Raw genomic sequence first — 8,695 nt, forward strand, 5'->3', positions numbered from 1 at the left:
TCTAAATCTCTCTCTATGACAGTGCAGAATGTGGCGACTTTATCTTTGTAATATTGTCTCTTTTTAGGTCAGTGTTTGGAAAGCCCTTAAATAAATAAACATTGATTCTGTGGTACCTCAACCTGTGAAATGCTATTTGGAGTTTCCTGTTTGTTACATCAATATCATGCAGGTATAACAAGTCCTGAATGATTATGTGAAAAAGTGACATCCAGTTCAGTAGCACATTGCATTTTAAAGCAAGCACTTCTTGACAAGGGGCATCAGTTAAATGAGAGTAGCTGAAGCTGACTGGCAAATTTTTCGCCAGTAGTGAAGTGAAAGCGGTAAGCTGGTGAGCTGAAACCTTATGGTTATCGCCTCTATGAAGTCTGCTGAATATCGACTCACTGATCATTCCCAGAATGGAGTTGGATAATTTAAAGCAAAGTGAACAATTACTTGGTTATCCAGAACGTGGATAGAAATATTTGGAGCACCTACAAGCGAAAATGTGGATAGAGACAACAGAGCAGCTGGTCACTTCGTGCTCAGTATCAGTTTTGTAATCTATTACTTATTTCTGTTGTAAAGAACAAGCTGAATTAATCATCATCAAAGTGTTCTAATTTGATGTAAAATTCAGATTCTGTTGCAGATGATTAACAGCGTGTTTTTTAAAACTATTTTTTCCATTTGACAGTATGGAAAAGAAATGTTTGATGAAATGCAACATTACATTTGCTTAATGACTACAGTCTTTGTTCATTGTGATGTAACCTAACCAGTGTATTGGACGATAACTCCTGCTGCTCCCTAATTGCATCTCTAAGGATTCAACATCAGCTATAAACATGGAGAGGTGTAAATAATGCATGTGGGATAGAAACAGACATCAGTGCTCCGTGGAAATAATGCATCTTCCACCAAGAGGCCTGATCTATGCAATTTACTACACAGCCCTTGCAGGTATCGCAGTCCCAGGTAAAGTCCTCCGAATTTTAAGCATTTTGAAAAGCACTAGTTAAGTGGATTATCGTGGTAAAGATCTGTTGATGATAATTTTAACAACGAGATTCCAGCTGAGTTTTCTGAACAAGCTCTATCAGTTGGATTGATGTTCCAAGCTGAATGAACTTTTAAATGTTTTTCTTTAACTCAGTTAGAGTCGCGTTCTGATGTACATTCGGAGTGTCACTCGGTATAAAAATGGTAAAGGCATCCACCTGGACCACTGTCCCAAGAATATTTCTAAACTGTGTTAATTCTCACCGATCAGCCACTTGGTCATTGTCTGACTACGCCTTTGCCTTCACTGTTCCTGGCTTGGGCAGCACTGACCTTCTATCTATAAATAGCCGGGAGAAGGTGACGGCAAACAATGATACAAAAATGCTCAAATCCATATGCCTTCACTCAGAGGAGCAGCTCAGCTTCTGTCCAGCTGCGCCTCCCAACTCTGGCCCTTTGTCTGGTAAATGACACTGTTTCTCCACAGATCTCATTGATTTTTTTTGTACACACGTACAATTCCAATCTTTGCCTCTGATCTACTTTCCATTCCAGTTTTGACCTCCCATCATGCTTTTACTGCTCGCTCATCTTGCGTAAATGACATTAACTTGTTCCAAATCAGTTTGCCAGCTTTAAAATCAAATGCATCAGTTCCTTGTTTAACCTGTCTAGAGATTATGTAGCAAAGAGTTAACTCCAACGAGCATTTTGCAAGTTTCCATAATCGAGAAACAATGCTAATTAATGCAAGGGCTCCAAACACTGACGTTAAAAGTGTTCGTATTCCAACAATGGGGTCACCATAGTCAATGCTCTCATTACAAAGAGGGCCGACTGACAGAGTGGGTTGCTTCTGAGGGTCACCATATACCGCCAAGTGTTAACTTTGAAAAGGCAGACCCACCACGCAAACTTCAGTCGGTACAGGAATTGAACCCACACTTTGAAGGGAATCTTGCAGGGCAAATCAGACAACTGTCTAATAGAGCTAACAGTTCTCCGTTATCCCCTCCCCTGAGGTGTGGTGTCGCTCAGGTTATACCACAGCCAATCATCTCTCGCTGTTGAGAGAGCAGCACATTCTTCCTGTCGGGCTATGACGACTTCACCTTTATCTGGAAATATTATCGCAGTATTACCATCACATCCCATGCTATGATTTGCAATAAATTAGAAAGCAAAAGAAGACATTTGCCTGATTTCGGATATGATCAGGAATTATTTATCACCATGAGGACGGAACATAGTGTCACAGACGTCGACTGCACGGAAAAGAGTAATTTGAGCCAATGCATCTGTGCTGTTCCAAACACAACCTCACTTTTCTCATCCTATTTTCCAGCGCTTGCTCCATAACCGTGGATGCATTGGCTTACCAATTACACATCTATCTATTTCTGAAATGTTATGAAGGTTTCTGGATCGCCTAACGTTAAGTAGTGAATTCCACTTGCCCCCCGCATGCTGTGTGTGTTATTGTTTCCTCCCATCTCCTCTTATGGAGACAGACCAGCGTGGACTCTTCTGTTTAAAATAGTGCTACAGATTGCCTAAGACAAAATGGAGCTTGGATTTAATACCTTTCAGATGAAAATAAAAGTGTTTTATTCCTTGAAATGTTTGATTAACAATTCCAAGCCAAATTCTGACAGTTGCATCATTTATTTTCAAGCAGTTGCTAAAGTATTGCTTTGATTTAATATACATTGGTTGAATTCAAACAAGGTGTAGAACACATTCTTCGGGTTTGCACGCAATTTAAAATCACGAAAGCTGTTGTGTCACTTGAAGGTTACTTACATAGTTTGGTACTGGACTTGTACTTGGTCGATGCAACCATTTTTCATTCCAACAATGTCTATGTCCTCTTGAAATTCTCTGGACATACCAGCTCAGGCTGTGTTGCTTCACTTGTGCGGTGGATCATTTTTGTTTATTTAAATTGTACATAGGTATTAATATCGTGTCCATTTCCGTGTAGACTCCAAGTATTTCTATTATTATAGTGATAAAACAGTAACTGACATCCTATCATGTTCTCATTTATCCTACCTTATCTTTAGATGCTAAAATATATTTGCTTACTTCAAATGTCAAACCTCCAACTTTGCATTATGATAAGTGTAATGTTTTCGTCACTCTTAACTGACACTGGTCATTTCATTTTGTTTGAACAGTTAATTTACTGGCGATTGCAATTTTGTCCCGAGGAAAATGCGGACTATCGAGATGTATCACAAGGTACTTGGTGTCCATGGCAGTAACGGACCTACTGGTTATCATTACCGCTGTGCTTTGAAACCGTATTCCTGGGATTTATTTTCCAGGTTCTGTCCTATCGATTACTCCCGTCTGCAGTCTCACCATTGTTTTAATTTACGCGGCCAGAGATACTTCTGTCTGGTTAACTGTTGCATTCACTGTGGACCGGTTTGTTGCTATTTGTTGTCGGAAATTTAAAGTCAAATATTGTACTGATACAATGTCTGCTGTGGTAATCGGAACAGTTTGCTCATTGGGATGTCTAAAGAGCGTCCCATGGTACTTTCTACATGAACCCATCTACATAAATAATAACATACCATGGTATTGCAGGTTGAAGAAAATCCGTTATACTTCCCTTTTGTGGATAACATTTGAATGGGTTGAGCATATTTTAACGCCATGTTTTCCATTCTTTCTGATTCTTCTGCTAAATGCTCTGACTGTCAGAAACATTTTGGTGGCCAATGAGGCCCGCAGAAGACTCCGATCCCAACACAATGAAGAGAATAAGGCTGACCCGGAAATGGAGAGCCAGAGAAAGTCTATCGTTTTGCTATTTGCTGTATCCAGCAGTTTCATCCTTCTATGGCTGACGTTTCTTATCTACTTCCTTTATGAACGATTTACAAATGATTATCAAATCACAGGTTTCAGCGATCCACAATTTATTCTTCGAGAATGTGGTAACATGTTGCAGCTACTCAGTGCATGCACCAACACGTTTATCTATGCCATAACTCAGAGCAAATTTAGAGAGGAGCTGAAGAACATTGTCAGGAATCCACTAATCGCTTGTGCAATTATAAGGAAAAACAAATGAAATAGAAACTACACAAGGGGGTTACCTGCCGCCAACTAGTGACATGATCTGGTGAAAATTATACGGTTGTGAAGTGACTTTAATTATTCAATTCACTTTTGATCCAGTAAAAGGGCATTTGGTGACTTGGTGCTAAATACATTTCCTCCCGTTTGTGTAGCCTGGTGTAGGTGAAGTCTGGTTTGAAATGGCAGGGAGAACTGGTTTCCGCAGCTCTATTAGGTACGACCAGCAATTGTTTCTTCTGCAATGTCAGACACATTAAAAGAAAACGTATGCAGCAATTTGTGAGTTTAAAAAGGATGTGTCAGCTATTTTGTAAAAAGATTAATCTTGCAATCTGAGATTAACTTCTGTAGTGTGATGTGGTTGGAAAAAAAATAAATTGCTTTGAACGTCTTCCTTCTTCCTCAACCAATGTTTCTTTCTCCCTCTCAAATGAGGATAGGTTTGACAAGGTCAATGTGTCTGAGACATGTTTGGAGTTTCTGCATTCACTTCTTTCCTTCCTCTCAGAATTAGATATAATTCCACATTTCGGCTTCGTTTTATGGGAACTCATTCACAGCTATCTCCAAATGAAAATTAATCTCTTCAGAAAAGGTACATTGACCACGTTCTGAAAATTTATTTTCACAGTGTTTTTATTTTCTGTGCATGTGTTATGAATTCACACATATGTTTATGAAATATTACATCTTTCAGACATAATGTGGGCCAATGCTATGTTGATTCCTTCCCAACTGGAAGGGAACAGAAATGTCTAATCTGAATACATAAACCTGTTGCTAATTAGTATGAGACAGCATTCGGTTCGGATTGACGTTGTTATCATAGAGTCATTGAATCCCACAGAATGGAAACAGGCCCCTTTGCCTCTAACTGACCCATGTCGAATAAACTGTTCATCCACGCTAAACCCATTTCCCTGCACTTCTTAACCTTTGGCATCAATGCATTTGTCCAAACTCCTTTTAAATGTTATTAATGTTTCTACTTCAACCACTTCCCCTGGCAGCTCATTCAACATGCGTATTGCTGTCTGTGAAAAAGAAAGTTGTCACTCATCTTCTCTTTTATTCTTTCCCCTCTAACCTTAAACTGATGCCCTCTGTTCCTCGATTCCCCCACTCTGGGAAAAAGACTGCGTGCATTCGCCTGATCAATGCCTCTCATGATCTTATACATTTCTATAACAGTCTTCTATGCTCTAACGAAAAAGTCCAAGCTTGTCCAACTTCTTCCTATAACTCAGATCCTTGGTTCCTGGCAACGTTCTTGTAAATTCTTCTGCACTCTTTCCAGTTTACTAACGTCATTCCTATAACAAGGTGACCAAAACTGAACACAGTACTCCAAGTGCAGTCTCACCAATGTCCTGTACAACTGCAACCTAACTTCCCAACTTCTATACTCAGTTCCTTGACTGATGAAGGCCAGTGTGCCAAAAGCCTTCTTCATTGCCCTGTTTATATGTGACTACAATTTCAGTGAAACGTACACCAGAACTCCAAGGTCCCTCTGTACATCTATACTCTTTAATGACCGACAGTTCAACATGAAACTCCTATCTTGATTTCACTCTATAAAATGCAATACTTCACACTTATCTACATTAAACATCTTTTGCCATTTCTCGACCCAATTCTCCAGCTGATCAAAGTCCTCCTGCATTTTCTAATACTCTTCCTCGTTTTCCACGATAACACCTATTCATCTGCAAACTTACTAATCATGCCCTGTACATTCTCATCCAAATCATTGATATAGATAACAAATAGCAATGGGCCCAGCACCGACCCCTGAGTCCATTAGTCACAGACCTCCAGTCTGACAAGTACCCTTTCACTGTTACCCTCTGCTTCCTACCATCAAGCCAAGTGTGCATTCAATTTGGCAGCTCGCCCTGGATTCCATGCGATCTAAACTGCCAGAGCAGCCTACACTGTGGAATCTTATGAAAGACCTTATTGAAATCCAAGTAGACAAAATCTACCACCCTGCCCATGTCAGACTATCTGGTCACTTCATCAAAGAACTCAAACACATTTGTCAGGCATGATCTCCTACATACAAATCCATGCGGACTATCCCTAACCAAGTGCATGTATGTCTTATCTCTCAGAATCTCTCAAGTAACTGACCTTCCACAGATGTTAGGTTTACTAGTCTACAGTTCCCAGGTTTTTCTTTGCACTTCTTCTTGAATAAGGGCATAAAACTTGCTCTTCACCAGTCGTTCAGGAGCAAACGCACAGCTAACGATGAATCAAAAATGGAAATGAGGGCCCCCGCAATTTCTTCTCCAGCCTCTTGAATTGTTCTTGGATGTATCTGTTCAGGACAAAAGAATTTACCCACCTTCATATATTCTAATAGATCCAATACCTCCTGTACAGTGACATGGACTGTCCCCAAGATATCACCACTAACTTGCCCAAGTTGCTAAGCTTTCATGCCTTTCTCCGTGGTAAACATAGTGGAGCAATATCCATTGAGAACCTCATCCATCTCCAGCAGTTCTATACATGCATGCCCACTTTGGACCTTGAGGAGCCCTATTCTCTCTCTGGTTATTCTTGTTCCTTTAATATTAAAGTGAACAGACAGGTCAGGTTGGAGCATGACGGGAACCAATGAATGCCTGTTGGATTAAATTGCTTCTATCACAATGCAAGAGGGCTGATAGCTGAAAATGTGTTGCTGGAAAAGCGCAGCAGGTCAGGCAGCATCCAGGGAACAGGAGAATCGACGTTTTGGGCATAAGCCCTTCTTCAGGAATGAGGAAAGTGTGTCCAGCAGGCTAAGATAAAAGGTAGGGAGGAGGGACTTGGGGGAGGGGCGTTGGAAATGCGATAGGTGGAGGGAGGTCAAGGTGAGGGTGATAGGCCGGAGTGGGGTGGGGGCGGAGAGGTCAGGAAGATGATAGCAGGTTAGGAAGGCGGTGCTGAGTTCAAGGGATTTGACTGAGACAAGGTGGGGGGAGTGGAAATGAGGAAACTGGAGAAATCTGAGTTCATCCCTTGTGGTTGGAGGGTTCCTAGGCGGAAGATGAGGCACTCTTCCTCCAACCGTCGTGTTGCCGTGGTCTGGCGATGGAGGAGTCCAAGGACCTGCATGTCCTTGGTGGAGTGGGAGGGGGAGTTAAAGTGTTGGGCTACGGGGTGGTTGGGTTGGTTGGTCCGGGTGTCCCAGAGGTTTTTAGATTAGATTAGATTAGATTAGATTACATTACAGTGTGGAAACAGGCCCTTCGGCCCAACAAGTCCACACCGAACCAACGAAGCGAAACCCACCCATACCCCTACCTTTACCCCTTACCTAACACTACGGACAATTTAGCATGGCCAATTCACCTGACCTGCACATCTTTGGACTGTTCTCTGAAACGCTCCGCAAGTAGGCGGCCTGTCTCCCCAATATAGAGGAGGCCACATCGGGTGCAGCGGATGCAATAGATGATGTGTGCGGAGGTGCAGGTGAATTTGTGGCGGATATGGAAGTGTCCCTTGGGGCCTTGGAGGGAAGTCAGGGGGGAGGTGTGGGCGCAAGTTTTGCATTTCTTGCGGTTGCAGGGGAAGGTGCCGGGAGTGGAGATTGGGTTGGTGGGGGGTGTGGACCTGACGAGGGAGTCACGGAGGGAGTGGTCTTTCTGCTATCATCTTCCTGACCTCTCTGCCCCCACCCCACTCTGGCCTATCACCCTCACCTTGACCTCCCTCCACCTATCGCATTTCCAAAGCCCCTCCCCCAAGTCCCTCCTCCCTACCTTTTATCTTAGCCTGCTGGACACACTTTCCTCATTCCTGAAGAAGGGCTTATGCCCGAAACGTCGATTCTCCTGTTCCTTGGATGCTGCCTGACCTGCTGCGCTTTTCCAGCAACACGTTTTCAGCTCTGATCTCCAGCATCTGCAGACCTCACTTTCTCTCAAAGAGGGCTGTTCTCCATACCATCCCTCAGTTATGACTCTGTTTCCCTTGATATTGAAAACAAATGGGACGAAGCGCTAGGGTGACAAGGACACAGAACGTACTCTGGGTGTAGTACTTCAATGTCCAAAGATGGAATGTCTCCACAGACCCATCACTGACTTGTGCAGGACTAGGCCTCAATTGCACAGAAGCTGGACTCTGAACTGATGATAGAACCAACAAGACAGAAACATTCTCAACAAATTACTTTGCCCAGATGTCTGTGCAATAACAATGTCTGTAAGAGCTCGCAGTACATATTCCTGGTAAAGTCTCAGCCTCATTTAAAGATATGGCCCAAGGTATTATATAACACTACCTCCTGCGAAATAGGACATAGTTCTAAAGGACCGAGCAAATGGAAACTGGGCATCAATGAGGCACTGTGGGCTCTCAGTAGCTGCACCATCAATGGCCTTCCCTCCATCATCACCTCTGAAGTGGGTTGTTCACTGATGGGGATTCCACAATGTTCAGCACTATTCACAGGTAAACCGGTACTGAAGCAGCTATTCAGCCCATCAAACAGGAACAGAAGAGGAAATTCGGCCATTGGAGCCTGATACTCAGCAATTAGAGCAGATTTTTTAAACTGGAAATGGAAGGAAACATTCAGCCTTTCAAAGCTTCTACATAGGAATAT

At 42.5% G+C, this 8,695-nt stretch overlaps 1 pseudogene; it reads left to right on the forward strand.

Annotated features, from left to right (window-relative positions):
• Positions 1-893: 893 nt before the first annotated feature.
• On the forward strand, positions 894-4,078 carry LOC148136463 (putative G protein-coupled receptor 139; annotated as a pseudogene).
• The last annotated feature ends 4,617 nt before the right edge of the window (positions 4,079-8,695 follow it).

Source organism: Chiloscyllium plagiosum, unplaced genomic scaffold (genome assembly GCF_037043375.1).
Source record: "Chiloscyllium plagiosum isolate Xiang-an unplaced genomic scaffold, Cpla_swu_hap1 HiC_scaffold_45, whole genome shotgun sequence".
Classification (NCBI taxonomy): domain Eukaryota; kingdom Metazoa; phylum Chordata; class Chondrichthyes; order Orectolobiformes; family Hemiscylliidae; genus Chiloscyllium; species Chiloscyllium plagiosum.